This window comes from Corvus moneduloides, chromosome 11 (genome assembly GCF_009650955.1).
Source record: "Corvus moneduloides isolate bCorMon1 chromosome 11, bCorMon1.pri, whole genome shotgun sequence".
NCBI classification, from domain to species: domain Eukaryota; kingdom Metazoa; phylum Chordata; class Aves; order Passeriformes; family Corvidae; genus Corvus; species Corvus moneduloides.
In genome coordinates, this window is record NC_045486.1 from 9,333,454 (window position 1) to 9,350,140 (window position 16,687).

A 16,687-nucleotide genomic window follows, 5' to 3' on the forward strand; every position below is an offset into this window, starting at 1 on the left:
GCAGAATACTGTGTGTTACTTACTGAGGGGCCAGCAAGGCATGGCTCATGTTTCACTACCTGCCACTCATTAAGCCTTAATTCTTTGCTTAGTTACTGCTCCTCTGCTTTGGGGATGAGTAAGGAAGGGCACGGGGGGTACTTTGAGAGTGGTGGGACAGGCAAACTCTGCCTCTTGCAGGACTCTGCCCTTTGCAATGGCAGCTGATGGAGTAGAGCAGCGGGCAAGACTCAGCTGAACTGGGCAAGTTTCAGCAGACACGGTGCTGACTACTCCTCGCTGCCTGGGAGGCGATGCAAAAGGTAACAGAGCAAGTCTGTCTTTGTTTCTGCTTGCTGGGAAAATGTTCTTCCAGCCAGCAGTGCTTTTGCAGGGGCTGCATGCCCTTGCTATGCACTGCCCATGTGGCTGGTATGGACAAGGGGGTGGCCGCCTTATTCCCACAGGATCCAGCACCACTGGGGCGTATGTGGTATAATTGGGTCTATCAGGCTGGTGAATAACAAGTCACCAGCTATCTGCCAGCTTCTCATCAGGCCACGGCTAGGCTCCTTCAAGAGGCAGCAATGCTTTTGGTCTCCGTCCCTCCCAGAGTGACTGCTGATGAGATTCATTCAGGTCATGACTTTCTCAGTGGTCCTAGGAGACCTGGAAGACAAAGCTCTCAAACAAAAGCCTTGGTGGCCTTTTGAAAAACTCATGTCCCTGTTGCCCTGCTCAAAGTAGAAGAGGGAAAAAAATATCCCTTTATTGAGGTTGTTATGCAATGAGTCATTTGCAGCACAGAGGAAAAGGGTCAGCTTCTCTCTCTGAGCCACAGTGATTTGACTAATTACTTCTATCTGCTCCAGCAGAAGAGCAGCCTCCTCCAGCCTTTCCGCTGGGTGAGCCGTGTCTGTCAGCAGCACAGAAGTGGGAAGTGATGGGAAACAGCACCCTTCTGCTTTGAGCGGTGGCGTTTTGTCTGTTCCTTAGCCCTGCTGGGTGGCAGCTCCCAAAATCGAGCTCAGTGAAACACCGGAGCGTCAAAAGTCGAGACCGGGCAGACTGGTTATTCTGGGGCTGTCCCACAGGTGTTCACATCCTCCCAACAGCCACAGGGGCCCATTTTGCACAAGCCCACTTCTCCATATGCCCCTGGGCTCTGTGACTGCTGGGGGACAGGACAAGGAGGATGCACAGCACATCCCTCTGTGGTGCTCCCAGTCATCAGAGCCACCCCAGGATTTAGGCACGGAGCAGCCATCAGGCTTCAAGAGAAACAGTATGGAGTTTTAAGGCAGTATTTTCTTTCAGTTTGCATCTGATGAGTTCTCCTGCAGGATTTGGGGGCTGAAGGGTCACAGGTCCTGCTCCAAAACATCATCCAAAACATCTGGACAGAAGGTAAGGATAGGGATACATCTGGGACTTCTTCCAGTGCTTCCAAAATGCTACAGTCTCCTCTGGCTGCTAAAGGGCCTAGGGCTTCCACAGCTGTTAATTGGAGGTGAATGTTATTAAAGTATATTAGGAGAAAAAGGCAGCTGCTATACAAATTGATTATATTTTTACACTTGTTTAAAATCACAACTCTGATTTTTAATTATAGCGGATCAAAGAAAAGAACCACATTAATCCAATGTAATCACGTGCGCGTTGAGTTGATAACAACATTGTATTTAATTGGCAGTAAGCTCAGGCAACGTTAAATACAAATGAAAAGCACTGACACATTCTGAAGACTAATTAATATGACAGACTGGTAGCAAATGCATTGTTTATTACTACTAATTTCCAGTGGCTGGTTCAACACCATTTTGTTGCCACAATCCCCAGTGCTGTGTCCACCAATGCATGATATTTAAAAGGAAAATTAAATATGATTTATTTTAAGAAGCAACAAAGAAGTTCAAAGATAATTAAGTTACGCATTTCAAATACCAAGTTGCATATAAAGTGCTTTAAAATACAGGATTTTTCTCTTTCTAACTGTAAGTCCCCTTGATATGTGCGTATAATTCACATTAATGTGCTACATCAGTGACAGAAGACACTTCTTTCTCGGCACATTTTAATGCAGTTAACAAATGGAGATTTTTTTCAGGGCTGACACAACTCTCAGTGAAGTAAACAGAAGGATTACCCTCAGGACCCTGCCAAAGCCCAGCAACTCATTGGAAGAATTTCCCTTGACTCCTGTAGACTCTCAATCATATTCTAAGCTTTTCAGATCAGGACTTGTTATCTTCTTTTTCCATCCTTAGAAAGTACCCAGCAGAAATGAAGACCATTAATTCAGGTAACATCTCTTAAATACAGTGCCCTGAAAGTTTGCTAAGGCTTTCCAGAGAGTTGTGTGCATTAAAATTCTCCTACCTGACTGCACCACCTTCCACAGCTGGTTATGGACTCTAATGGCACATATTTGTCACACCTTGTTACAGCCTTGGTCAATAGAATAACGGAATAATCAATCATCTATATTTTAGTGTGAGACAAAATAAATACAGTGCATAATAGTCAATCAGGTCTTCACCAAGGAAAAGCTGAACAATTACAGTGGTTGTCAATGGTAAACTGCCTATGATAAGTATGCAAACATTGACCCCAAGTGTTACACTGAGAACATGGAAATTAAAACCATCTATCTTGCTTGATTCAAAGTCTCCCAGATAACAAGGGTGATATTTAAGGAAATCGTCAGCTGGACTCAGATTGCTTCTTTCTGTTAGATTAGAATTAAATTAAGTCGAAATTTAGAAAATAGTGTTTAATTAAAGATACTTCACTAGCTCATAAATTAGACATTCTCTGTCCTGTTGCAAAGTGTAAGTTTGATATTAGGTGTCAGAGCTGCAGAGGATTCCTAAAGGTTAGTTGCTGTATAAGCAGACTTTTGGGAATGAAGGACTAATTATTGAAGTTCCCAATTTGTTACCCCAGTCTGCTCAGCAAGTGCAGTCTCCCAGATTTCAGCAAAAGCAGTGTTTTCTTCAGAAGCTTAGTACTAATATGCAAAATAAGATGGTCAAAAGAGACCTTGGCCAAAAGCAGACTTGGCATGGAATCAAGCATGAAATATTAATAGATAATCATCTAGAAACTAATTATAAAATTTAAAAAGTCCAGCTATCTTGCACAGACCACTGCAAGGAAGAGTGTTTCATTTCCATTAGCACAGCAGCAGAAGGAAGATCCTTGCAAAGTAGTTTTCTGATCTTCCTACTGCTCATACCAATGTACATCTATGCTCGATAAAGCAACATTCATTTGAATTAGCAGGGTAAAAAAAGTAACCTAACAATGAAGGTAATAATTCACTGAAACATACTTGTCCTGGTTTCAGCTGGTATAGAGTCAATTTTCTTCTCAGTAGCTGGTACAGGGCTGTGTTTTGGATTTAGGAGGAGAATAATGTCGGTAACACACTGATGTTTAACTGTTGCTAAGCAGTGCTTACTCTGAATCAAGGACTTTTCAGTGTCCCATGCTCTGGCAGTGACCACACCAGTGTGTGAGGAGCTGGGAGCGAGCGTGGCTGGGACAGCTGTCCTGACCTGGCCAAAGGGATATTCCATATGCTCAGTGTGTTAACTGGGGGAGCTGCTGATTGCTTCTTGGGGACAGGATGAGCATCCATCTGTGGGTGGTGAGAAATGGTACTGTGAATCACTTGGAATAACATCATCCTGGTTTTTATTCCACATCCTATTTTCTTTTCATAACAACAGCAACAAAAACAGCAACAACATCAACAACAACAAGTTGTTATTATTATTGTTAATATCGCTATTATACTTTATTTCCATTACTAAACTGTTCTTATCTCAACATGTGAGTTTTACCTTTTTTTCCAGTTTTCCCCAGCACACTTGGCAGGGCAGGGATTGAACAAGTGGTCGTGTGGTTCTTAGTTGCCAGTTGGGATTAAACTATGCCAATACTGTAGATACAAATAAGAAAACAAAACAAAACAAAGAAATATAGAGAGCAATGCCTTCCTAGAAGTGCTAGATTCCAGTGCACACTATTGGGTCATCTCTAGGAACACAGACCAAAATGAAATGGCTGCTCTTATAAAGGTGGGAGACTTTGTGACTAGTTTTGAACTCTATACTTCATATTAAAATGCACTTGGTCCAAACAAATTAAAATTAAATTTAGTGGGAATTAGCCAGACTCAGATTTAAGCATGAGTGAAAAAGCCATCCCTGAACTCTCCATCCTTGCATTGCTCTGTCAGCAATAGTGCCATACTCTCCTGCCAACATCTCCACACCAGGAATTGGTTTGTGCCAGCACACATGGCTGTGGCAGTCCTTCCCCTTCCTAATTGCAAGTCCAGGTTACAAATGGCACCCTCACCCCGAGTGGAATTCACTCATGCATTTCATGTAAAGCTTATGCCCCACCTGTGCCCTTCCCAAATCCACCGTGGTGAGCAAAGGGGCACAGCCATATCCACCATCAATAGTCTCTGCTGAATCCACTGCCACGCTGCAAAAGCTGCCATTGCAGCCCAAAAGTAGCCAGACAAACCCTCCCTTTGAGAGTGGGGCTGTCCTGGGTAACACAGTTCCTTAGCAGCTTGTGACCAGGAGCAGCAGCATTTTCAACCAAGATGCCTTCAACACTCACTGGCAAAAGCTTGGCACTGAGACAACAGGTAACAGATGCCCATCAGTGCTGAGGAACACTGCTGGAGATGAAGATGGGAGAAGTAAACTCCCAGGCTCCAGGGAATTTGGAGGAGAACTAGAGACATTACTGATTTGCAGCATTGCTGAGAGGCTCCCTTGCTGCTAGGCAGCGCTGGCACTCAGCAAGATGAGATCCTCCATGCAAAGAGTGTCTGTGATTGCCTGAACTGCTGTTGAAGACGCACATCAGTGCATCCTGAAATGGACAGAAAAGCTCCTTATATATTGACCCAGCAATTAGCAAGGTGCTGGTGTCAGAACAGGGAGCAAAGCCCTCTGTACAGCTCTCAGCTGCATCTACCATATTGTGGAGCTTTGCAGAGCCACAAAAAATCCCTGTGAGATGGTTTCAAAAACCCAGAGCTGATTATTCAGATAAGCCATGATGAGATAAGCTCTGATATCATCAGAAAGGGTGCAAGGCACTGTCACACAAGAGAGAGAGATGGGAAGGGTGTGAACTCTATTTAAGCGGTCCCACAGTGAAACAGTTTGCAGCCAGTGCACAACTTACTGTCAGCTCTGTGAGCGGCTCCTTTGATTGTGCTGCTCTGTGAAGGAGCACTTGTCACTTTTTATTGAAGGAGAGGGGAAGAAAGCAAAGCAGCCTGTTGCCAGGAGAAAAGATGCCACTCACTTTAAGTTAAAATATAGACAGTTGCAATGCCCTGGCTGCTGGTGATCGAGGACCAGCAGAAGTGTGAAGGAAGTATCAATGCAGGGCAAGAAAAAGGAAACAGCAAGAGACTAAAGCAAGAGCAGGCAGGGATGAGGCTCAGACTCCCTGTTTGTAGCCAGGAATGCCTGACCATGCATGAAGGGAAAACAGCAGCCATATGCCCTTCAAAACCAGCAGCTCCCATCAGGCTGAGTCGGTGTGCTGTTCCCATGACTCTTGTACCCAAACCCCTGTGAGACATCTGGACTGTGATAAAACCCAGACTCAGAATGACCCACTGCAGAGGAGCTTTTTAAATCCTCTCTAATAAAAGTGTAATTGGTTGGTTGGCATTGCCATACTGTGGCTGGTCACTCCTTACAGCCTTATCCTCACTCAGCACATGATGAGCTCTAATCGAAATGGGGAAGAGATGTAGCACTGCACAGCCTGTCCTGCAGCCTCTGCCTTCCCACATCATCAAGCTCAGTGAAATCCACCTTGCAGAGCTAGAAATCCTTCACCCCAAAGCAAGAGTATTAAAGCTTTGTGATCGTATCTCTGTAACCCAGCAAGCAGAGGAAAACAACCTGGGAAAGGTACAAAAGCTCAAAGGAAGCAGTGCCTTCCCCCCCTTCATTTGTCTGGATTCTGCTTGTTCAAGATAATAATCAGCAAACAGAAAACCCTGCACAAAGAGGCTCTAGTGGAGAAAGCCCAATTTCCCCTCAGCCTGTGGTGCTTTTGCTAAGAGTTACTGTGGAATATTAAAAGGCACCAGAGATGACAGAAGGAGCTGCAAAGATGGAGGAAATGACTCTGCAGACATAGAAGAGAACGAAAATGCAAGGCAATATAACAGTATCCTGAGTACCACAAGGCAAAGCATTTCCCACTGGAAGTGGGAAAGACGATATTTAACAGCTGGATCCTGCAAAATAACCAATTTAATTTGACGGTTTTGTTACTTATAGCAAAGCAGAAAATATTTATAGCTACAGTTTTCCTAAATTCAGCTTCATCCTTGCCCTATTTGTCAACACAACTGGTGCAATTTCTGGCAAGACTCTTGGACTGTACTTCCTCACCCCCACCTGGTGAGGTGTTTTGTAATTCCTAGTCCTAATTCAATGGCAGAGAGGCTCCAACACCTTGTCCCAGCTACCAGGTTTTAAGGATCATATTCCTGTGCAATATAAGATGTGAAGGATCTGGAGCACAAGTCTGATGAGGAGCAACTGAGGGAACTGGGGTTTTTAGCCTGGAGAAGAAGAGGCTTAGAGGAGACTTTATCCCTCTCTGAAAGGAGGTTGTAACCAGGTAGGGGTTCATCTCTTCTCCCAAGTAAAAAGCAATAAGACAAGATGAAATTTCCTCAAGTTGTGCTGGGTGGGGGTTAGGCTGGATATCTGGAGTTTGGGAATCTCTGCTCTGGTTCCTGGAGCACCACCTTCTCCCCCTCTGTCTTCCCTGACCTTGCTGCCTGCAGAGCTGTTTCTCTCACAGATGCTCACTCCTCACTCCAGCTGCAATTGTGCAGGGATTTGTTTTTTTCTGCCCTTATTAAACTTGTTATCCCAGAGGCACTGCCACCATTCACCACCACTGATGGGCTCAGTCTTGGCCAGTGGCAGGTCTGTCTTGGCTCTATCAGACACTGGGGAAGCTTCTGGCTGCTTCTCACAGAAGCCACCCTTGTAGCCCCACTGCTGCCAAAACCTTGACACACAAACCTGATACAGTGATTGCATGATTGTAAGATTCTAAGTGTAGAAATCACAAATGGTGTATCTGTTCTGAACTTATGATGGATAAAGTCACTAAAATGCCTTATCCAGTCACTTTAGAGGCATTAAAACACGATTAACTTCGCATGCTGCAATGGGGGGAAAAGTGGAGTGGCTGATTTTTCATTGGTTCTAGTCATGATGTATTTTTCTTTTCCTATGAGCACAGGGGCTAACTCACAGATTCCACAGTGCTGCTGCTAATGCCCGTATGTGTGTCTGATGGCAGCACACAGCCATCCATCCCAGCAGTGGAGAGCAACTGCTAAGGAATTACACACACATTTGGCAACAGGCGATACCAATGTCACCTTCTAAACAGGCAACTGATGGATGCACGAGTACACAGAAGACCAGCCTTTTCCCTGGAAGCAGAGGAAGGCAGTGGCTCCAAGTCCTACAGTACGGGGTTATCATCTGGATGTGGCTGCATTTCCCTGAGACTCACCTCTCTTCATCTCAGCCTCTAGCTGGGATAGGTGGCATATGGATGTCTTCATGCTCCTGGCCATCTTGCCAGAGGTCACAGCTCTCTATTCCCCCGGCAAGCTGGGGGTGGTTCCTGGAAGCATTGTGGGCTCTTCCCATCATATCTGCCTTCTGAGCTCATTAGCTCTCTGCTGTGCACTGATTTTGTGTGGAAGGACTTCAGGAGTGACCCTGCCAGCTTCAAAACCATGGGATATCTTCCTTCAGTAGAACTCCAATTTTGGTACAGAGCTACAACACACCACAGGCTGTAACCCCTGGGAACATCCCGCATGCCAGCAATGAATATGGGATAAGGCAACCTCAGAAGTATCAAACACAGCATGGCAGTCGTGCCATGGTCTGTGGGGACAGGCCAGCATTTGGGGACAGGCCACACAGAGCCCCTGGGGACACACAGCCAGAGCCAGCGCTGTCCCACAGCGCTTGGGGAGCACACCGGGTGTGCCTGAGCTGCGACAGCATCTCTGCTGTGTACGGAAATGAAAAGGCTTTTTTGCTGCCTTTTGAGGTTGCTTTTTGTCTTTTGTTTTTAAGAGAGAAGACTGCAGATCTTGTCTGTCCCGGGAAATACGTTATAAAACTGCAATTTGCCTGTCTTGCCTCTTTCACCCTAGCATTGACCCTAAAGATGAACTCCCACAAACAAGTCTAATCCTGTTTTTCATGTTTCCCCAGGCTAATGAATATTTATAAATTGTTTCTCCAGAGCCAAAGCATGGCCCTTACAACCGGCCATGAGAGTTCAATTTGTTTGCTTGCCAATTCTTCAAATTGTTTTTTTGTTGTTGTTCTTTTTGAAACTTAGAGGTAAAAAAGAATCTAATTCCCAGTTGGCTCTTATCAAAGTGTGTGGGGGTTTTGTTTAGTTGTTAGGGGTTTTTTTTAACTCAGCTGGTGCTTGGAGACTTTCCAATAGGCTTGAATGATTAATGTGGTGCCACTGACTTGTTTTGCGTTTGTATTAACAAAAAAAAAAAAAAAAGGACAATTCATGTTTTCCAAAAAGCCAGTTAGGTATCTCTGATTGACCATGCCATGTAAGTTTTAAATTGTTCTTTGTATGCACAAAATGTATAGTAAAAAGGAAGCATTTCCACAGAGATGAATGGAAAATTCAAGGTTAGAGACACGGGCAAAATACCACCTCTCAGCAAGCTGTGTATTAGACTATAATCATTGCAAAGCCAGGTCTTAATATCTTACATTTATTTAAGGGAAAAGATTTGTTCTTTTGCCTGCTATTTATTTAGCTAGTCTAAATTCAGTTTGAATAGCAAAACAGCTTTCCCAGTTTAGCTGCATTATCAAGTCAAGGTCATTTCCCTCAGAGAAAGATCAAGATCCTCTATAAAGAAGAAAAAAAATAAATTACTCTCTCCCCCTGATTGATCTACTAAACATCATTAGCGAAGGGTAAGAGATATCTAAACATGCTCTGCAGTCCATTGATGTGCGTGGTGCTTTTTTAGTGTGAAACAGAAGGAAGTTATGCAATTACCTTGAGGGAAAAAACTGTTCCTTTAGTGGTGTTTGGAAATAAAACAGAGTTGTGAACAGGGGGGTATCCTGAAGGACTCCTACAAGCTGCATGTTTGTGAGTCAATGAAGTGGTAAAGAAATGCAGCTCTGTTTATTTGCATTATGTGCCTCTTCACAGGTGAGAGTTCTGCCTTTTCTAATGCTTTCCATCCAGTGTTATAATAATATCTGTAGAAGCTTGATAGCACTTAATAGCATGTATTTCTTTAGAAATAATAACTGTTTGTGCTTAAACTCACTAGATTAAGATGTGCCATTGTAACACTATGGCTCAGGGACTGCTTGGCAAGCACACAGGGGCTACATCCAGCAAGGGGAACTTTCACACCAGCCAATATGTATTGCATCATAAACTCTCAAACAACAAAAGCTATCACACTAATTTCTGTGATTTTATCCTTCTGCCAGAGGAAAAAAAAAGGTAATTTGAAAGCCTGAGAGTGAAGGGCAGCCTTTCCCAAATTGTTTTGCTGCAAGGAGACAGACCATTACCAGGGATCCAGAAATTGTTCCAAGGGTTGAAATTACTCACAACATATTAAGGGGGGTTTGTCCACGTGCTCAGCACTCTCCTGAGTGTGGAGGTGGGCGAGTGGGCTCTGCTGCAGCAGCCTGGCCAGGGGACAATGCTCCTCATCCAGGGGCACTGGGGGATCTCCAGGGCAGGAGCTGCTTCCTCTGATTTATTTGAGCAAGAGCAAATACAACTGAACCCCGCAGAGGCAAGTGACCATAAACTGTGGTTAGGGCAGCACTGCAAATTCAGCACTGGGCAAGAATGCACGGGAGGCTTTAGCTGGGGTGCCCTGAGGAGGTGACACTGCTGGAGAGTTAGACTCGTTAGACCCCCAGCCCAGTCTGTGCAGGAGCTGTGGGGTGCCTTCCCCAGAGTGTCCAGAGAGAGGTCAGGGCCTCCAGGCATCTCCCTGCCCATGCAAGCACACATGTGTGTAAACAAAAGAGATGCACACACACACCTCAGTCCCTGACAGCTTAATCAGCCAGACCTCAAAACTCTCTGTTGGGGGAATACCTAGAAAAGGTCTGGGAGGGCTCAGGTACTTTTGAATTATAGCTCCTTTTTAACAATTGAAAGTGTAAATAGTGATTGCTGTGAAAAGAGCCTTCTATCCACAGAAAGACCTATGATCCAGGTGGCTGAGCACCTCTGGAGGAGTGGAGGTGCTCATGGTGTCTCCACCACACTCCCAGGTGTGTTGGTGGGGCAGGGGACTGGTCTCAGAGAGGCTCGAGGCTTTGAGGAAGAGCCAACACAGCTTAAACTTGTCTGCTAGCAGTGTCCTGCAGAGACTACACCAGAGAGGCAAAATGGGCTATAACAGCCTCCTCTGCCTCCCTGCCTGGCCACTGCCCAAGCTAAGGAGAGAACAGCCCTACTATGGCTTGCAATTAAAGAAAAATAACAAGTTTTGCCAGCTCACCTGGATCACTGATACCCTATTTCATAGGGTGCAGCTCTCCACACCCACATTCTCCCTGCTGTCAGTGGGCTCACATTACCCACAGCTGGAGGAGATACCCAAAGTGGGAGTTATGCTAACCAGAACCCAAATCTTAATGAACCATTATGGAAACACATTGCCAAAAGCCCCATGAGATCCATGCAGGTTCCTTGGGCACACGCATCAGGCAGCTCTGGCAGCACATTGCTGGTTATCGTTGCTGTAAATCAAAGCGGAATTAGCATAATTGTTCAGGTCTGGGGTTTGTTTTTACTGAGGTCATAAGCTGGTAAGACTGGGGGTTTTTTACACCACATTGTAATTGTGTTGGCAGCCTAATTTTCAACACTGTGCTTACCTATGATCAGCCTCAACCATGTTAATGCCAACTTTCTTCGAAAGAAAACCAAATTGTTCCAGGAGCAAATCTGAATTCAGCAATATTTCTGTCAATCCAGTGGGCTGCCTTTCCTTCTGCCTTCCTTAGGAGACAATCATTGCCTGCTGGGACTTTATGCATAGATTGCTAACTTGCTGTGCATATGCTGATGCAAAGAATGAGCTTTGTAATTTAAATAACAGACTGTGGAATTGATGACAGACACACACCGTCATTCACCCAGCTGCAGAAAACTGTCAGTGAAGCCTCCAGCAGGAAGGTGGAGAAATATATTGCTTTTTCAGGAAACAGACACACAGCCTGCAGCCATGGACATCTCTTGGAGGACAGCATATGCAAAATAAACAGACCCCCCCCAAAACCAGGAGGGTTTACACAGTGTCCTGCTCAGAGCAGAGATGCCTCCTGCCTTTTGCTGCTTACTCCCATTCCACCTGGCTGAATCTTCAGTCCAACTGTGATGCAAAGTGGAGATGTTCCTTTTTGCTAGGAGACTGGAGAAATAAAGTGGGCTTTGGTAAAATCCTGGTGGAGGCTCCATAGCCCCTGAGAAGGGCAGCTGGGTAAGACCCATCAGCTCAGCCATGACAGCACCTCTCTGCCAGGCAGGGTCACACCCACCAACACTTCCTGCATCATCAAGGGGCTCCCTTAGCCTCCAAACTGGGCCTTTTGTCCCTGGACACACTGATTTACCTCCAGGCACAGGCTGACCCACTGGTGGTGTGTCCCACAGCCCCCCCATGCCTGCACTGACCATCCTGGGAACCTTCAGCTGGACCAGTGCATTGGGAGCACCCCTGAGAAACAGCCCTGTGCAAACGAGGGTGATGCTACAGAAGCTCTGAGAGACCCCATTAGCAGGCACAGAGCCAGGGACAGCCCTCCTGGGGATGGATGGGGCTCCCAGGTAAAGCAGAAGAGGGTTTGGGTGGACATAAGCATTGGCCAAGGCTAGGCAGAGCCACAGGCTGTATGACAGAGCTGGGCCTGGCAAGAATTTGTCTTGCAGAGCAAGTCAAGGGCTCTGCAGAACATAAAAATGACAGCAAGAATACAGAAAATAACCATAAATACCTGTTCAGGTAAAACAAACCTCCCTAATCTTGTATGTCTCATTTGCATAACAACAAAGCCTTTGTTGGTTTTTTTTTTTTAAGGTTGATAAATACCTTTTCTTTTTGGAAAGAAACAAAGTCTCTGACAAGGCCTTTAATCACCAAATCAGTATAAACAACATTATAATACATTAGACTTGGAAATTATAACCTGTGATTATGCATCAACTAATTAAATTAGTACTGACAGTTTACAAAGTGTAGGAGAAAAAGGCAAAACACATTGCTTGCTTTCAGGGATGATTTTTTCTGGAAGAAGTGAAGACAGACAAGCTGTGCCTTCTATTTGGTAATGAGGAAACTCCCACACCTGAGACACAACCTCTCCTAATGCTTGTCAGGAAACCCATTTCACAAGTAGGAGCTAAGCCTGGTCAGCAGTGAGGAATAAGCAACAAGTTAAAGTCCTGCTTATAATGAAACCCAAGGAGTTTGCCCTAGAAAAGACCAGGTACAGCTGCTGTGCCACTGAGCAAGAGCCACCAGCCTTCTGGAAACTGAGTTTCATTGTTTGGGAAGATGAAAGCCTTCACTTGGCTGAGAAACAGCATAAAAACAATTCATAAATGGGAGCAAGACAAACCGTATTTATGCATAAGTAGCATTAATAGCCTTTTGTGGGTTCTTCTAATAATTTAGGGTTGCTATGCAACACACAGGTCCAAACACGATTACAGCAGCAGCAACTGAGCAGATCCTCTGGTGGCTTTTATAGGACCTGGAGCAAACCTGCACAGCCACTGCTGGCTGCACCCAGCATGGTGCCCCAGCTGCACAGTGCCAAGGGAACTGGGGCTAAAATGCAGCAGCATAAGCATCCCAACCACTGCCACACATTTTCCATTCCAGGGAATAATAACAATTGTGGAAACAGAAATGCCTCTCAGTCCAAACTCATGCCACATGCAACACTTGTCAACTTGTCAAGATGTTACTTTAAATAAATTAGCTTAATTTACATGTTAATAACAGTACAAACCAGTGTGACAAAAGTGTGAGAGGGAGAGAGGAGTAAGTGGGGAGACAAATTCCATTTAAAACTTTGTCAGAAATAGGAATTTTGAAATATTTCAATAAGCTCAAAATAAAATCCACCCATTAAACCCACTTGCATTTCATGTCTGGACTCTCTAGTTGCACACCAGCTTTTCATCTTCTGGAAATGCTTGCAAGTGGCAAGACTTTGAAAGCTTCAGCCGAATGGTTGTATGCAGGCACATTCCCATGATAACTGGGCTTGGGGTAAATATATGGAGAGGATTGGGAGGAGCAAAGCCAGTCAGCTTTGTGTGTTTATATGAGAGGAGAGCTGGGGGAGGAGGGGAATCAAACTGCTAATATAAGGCAGTTCTTGGTGCTCGAGGCACGAGCTCTGGCGTGCCCCAGGTCAGAGACAGTCCAGCTGCGTTCTCCTGTGCGTCGCTGAAGCGACTTCGGGATCAGGAAAGGTGCTGCTGGCTGGGCTGGCTCGCTGGCATCTTTGCAGAGGGAACACGGCAGGAGCCGATGGGATCGGCTCACATTAGCTCGGAGACAAAGGAAGAGAGAGGCTGTTCTGGTCTGGCTCCTAACAGGTTTATTGTGAGAAGTTTCACAACCCGAACAAGCTCGGAAGGGATGGAATGCGGGGGGAATCCTCCCCGGAGGCTTGTCCTCAGTTTTGTAGGGAGTTTGAAAACTGCGGGGAAAGGGGAAAACAACCAATGAGTTACAAGCCAGGGGAGGATACAATTCAACAAGAACCACTGGGGTAAACCGAGAGGGGAGTTATAACAGAGAAGCAGTGAACAACCGAGTTACCGGGAATTTTCCCGAACCGGGGGAGGCGGCTTGGACCCGGGTACCGCCCAGGGGGTGCAGCTTAGGCTTCTGAGCCGCCCCTCGACCCACCCTCTGAGTCTGCCTCTTCGGGAAACTCGATCCAGAGGAGGGGCTGGGATTGATTGGCATCACGCTGCCCCAGCCCCGCAGTGGGCTGGGTCACACCAACACTAATATCCATTCAAAAACTAAAAAATGAAAAAACAGTTTGCAGTGCAAATGGCAGCAGCCAACAGTCTCAGCTATCCCACATTGTCACAGGTCATTTTGCTTTAGCTGCCCATCCATGGTACAGCAAAACCAGCAAAGCTTGCAGGAGAGGTCCAACAAGTCAGCTTAGGAGACAGCAGAAAACAATATTTTCTGTAGTTACTTTATAATAATGGCCTGCATCATCAATTTAGCATTTCTGTTTGCCTGAGTTTTTCAGGGCTCAAGTAAAATTAAGGTTTTCTTCTGATCCTTTGTACTTGGCCATATCACATCCTTGCAAAGATGCCTCATCAATTCATTTGTGCATGAAAGGACAGACAGAGCATCCTTCCCAAAGGGCCCCTCCTAGCACAGAGGTGACCTGGAAAGTGACAATTAAAAGAGAACTTACCCAGGACTTGTAGCCCCCGTACAGTTGCACACATTTAGAAAAGTGTGGGCAGAGGCCCCTCTTCTTCCCTCTCCCCTTTCCCAGGCCTCATGGTTGGGCATTTTCAGAAGTGGTGCAGCCCCAGAACAGATCTCCAGAGATGCTGCTGAGCACAGCCAGGGATGAGGTCCAGAGACCCCTTTCCTCTCCCCTGAGCTCTCACCTGGCCTATGAGGGGATGTAGATCCATCAGGTGTAACATACTCAACTTTTAGAGCTGCTGAAGACAATGTTCTGTCCTCTAATACACATCAGATAAACAAACCCATCGTAGAATAAGTACAACCAGTACCAGAAAAAGTCCTGCAGCCAGCAAGTATCTCCTGCATATTTTATCCTATAATCCACTGCACTAATACTTAACCACCACACCAAGCAGGTGGAAGTTTGAGGGCCATTGAGCACTGTGAATTTTCCCAATGCATCACAATTACCAAAACACCTGTGCTAAATAACTTTGCGCTGAGCCACTGTGAAAATTCACAGAGTGCTCAATAGCCCTTGAAATTTCTCATTTCTAACTGGCAGCAGAGTGGCTGAGTGCTCACACATCACACGGCAGCACAGCACACACGGACACTGGATCAGGACCTCGGAAAGGCCCTTTTCTCCTCGGCAGGATGTTTTGCCATCCCTGTGATTTTCAGGCTGCTCCTACTTTGTCTCTGCAATTACACTCACTTGGAGCTGGTGAACTTCTGTGTGAGCAGACTCCAAACACAGCCAAGCTCCCCAGCTCCCCTGTCGCTCCTCCCCAGCCCAGCACAGCTGCCTGTCTCAGGACTTCCCTTTTCTTCTTGCAGAACCAGGGCAGATGCCAAGTTAGAGGCAGAAAAACTCTGTGGCCATGACAGGCTTAAACCCAGCTCAGTACTGGCCTCTCCATGCTGCCTATCCCCTTTTCTTTGACACCAGAGAGGGATTAAGGGCTCGGCTTCACTCTGGACACAGCAGCAGCAGAGGACAAGCTCAGCCCTGGCATGCACAGAGCAGGGCCAGGCTCAGTGAATGGCCAGAAGCTCTTTAGCTGTGGTGGAAGACACGAAAAACTGCACAAGCCCCTGCTGCATCCAGCTGGAAAAGAGGACAAGAACAAACTGGAGGGGTTTCAGCAGGCAAAAGCAAGAAGGATGGGAGGCTGATAAACCTCCCTTAGGGTGGGGAACTACAGATATTCAATCCATTTAGTCTGTCCCTGGGAAGGCTAAGAGGTGACTCGAGAGTGGTCAGCAAATGCCTTCACAGACAGAGCAGTAATAAGAAGAGGCTCTTTAACCTGGCAGGCAAAGGCATCTTGAGATCCAGTGGCTGGAAACTAAAGGCATTTCTACAGAGAAATAAAATTGTTCTTGGTGCAGAACAATTAAGGTAATTAATTAATCAGTAGAACAACTTACCTAAGGATGAGACAGATTCCCTGTCACTTCAGCTTTTTAGATTGGACCTCTGTGGGACATCTGAACTCCACCAGAGCATCTGGGTTTTGAAGACTGAACAGGAAGTCTTGCAGGAAAAATTGTTGGTGTGGGCTCTTGGGGTTTCCTTCTGCATAGCTAGTCCAGAACTGGAAATCTTTGGAAGACAGTAGCAGCCAGACACTGTTGTATTAGACACAAATACAGAAGTAATACCACAGAGAAGTGAGAATGGTCTGGAGAATATAATGCAACTCATCAGATGTCCCCTGAGGCCTACAGTGCAGGGCTGTGTCCTGCTCTCTGCCCCTTTGCTGCTCGAAAAGAGCAGGGCAGCAGAAGAGCAGCTGCTCACAGATGGAGGCTGAGCATGGCTCCTCTGTGTCCCAGTGTCACCATTCCCACCAAGGGCTGTGAACTACCCAAACCACAGACTGTCATGCTGGGCTGGGGTTTCCACATCCTGTGTACTCGCCAGCCACTTGCAGCTCATCTGTGGGGCTGCACAACCTCAGCTTCTCTGTACAGCTCCACCACTTACTTGTAAAATGTTGCCATGATAATGAGGTTGAGCTTCTATAGCAAATCTGTTGATAAAAGTACTATAAACCTAATTTTCAGGGTTGCTTAGCTCATTGCTAAAAGGTTCACTGCATCTCTACCAACCTC

General features: G+C 45.9%; 1 long non-coding RNA gene across 1 annotated transcript; it reads right to left on the reverse strand.

Annotated features, from left to right (window-relative positions):
* Window positions 1-1,638: 1,638 nt before the first annotated feature.
* LOC116449304 lies at window positions 1,639-14,018 on the reverse strand. The gene is made up of 3 exons (XR_004242333.1): window positions 13,248-14,018; window positions 3,828-3,925; window positions 1,639-3,622 (listed from the first exon to the last, which is right to left on the reverse strand). It is a non-coding gene; the product is annotated as an uncharacterized LOC116449304 (long non-coding RNA).
* Window positions 14,019-16,687: the final 2,669 nt, after the last annotated feature.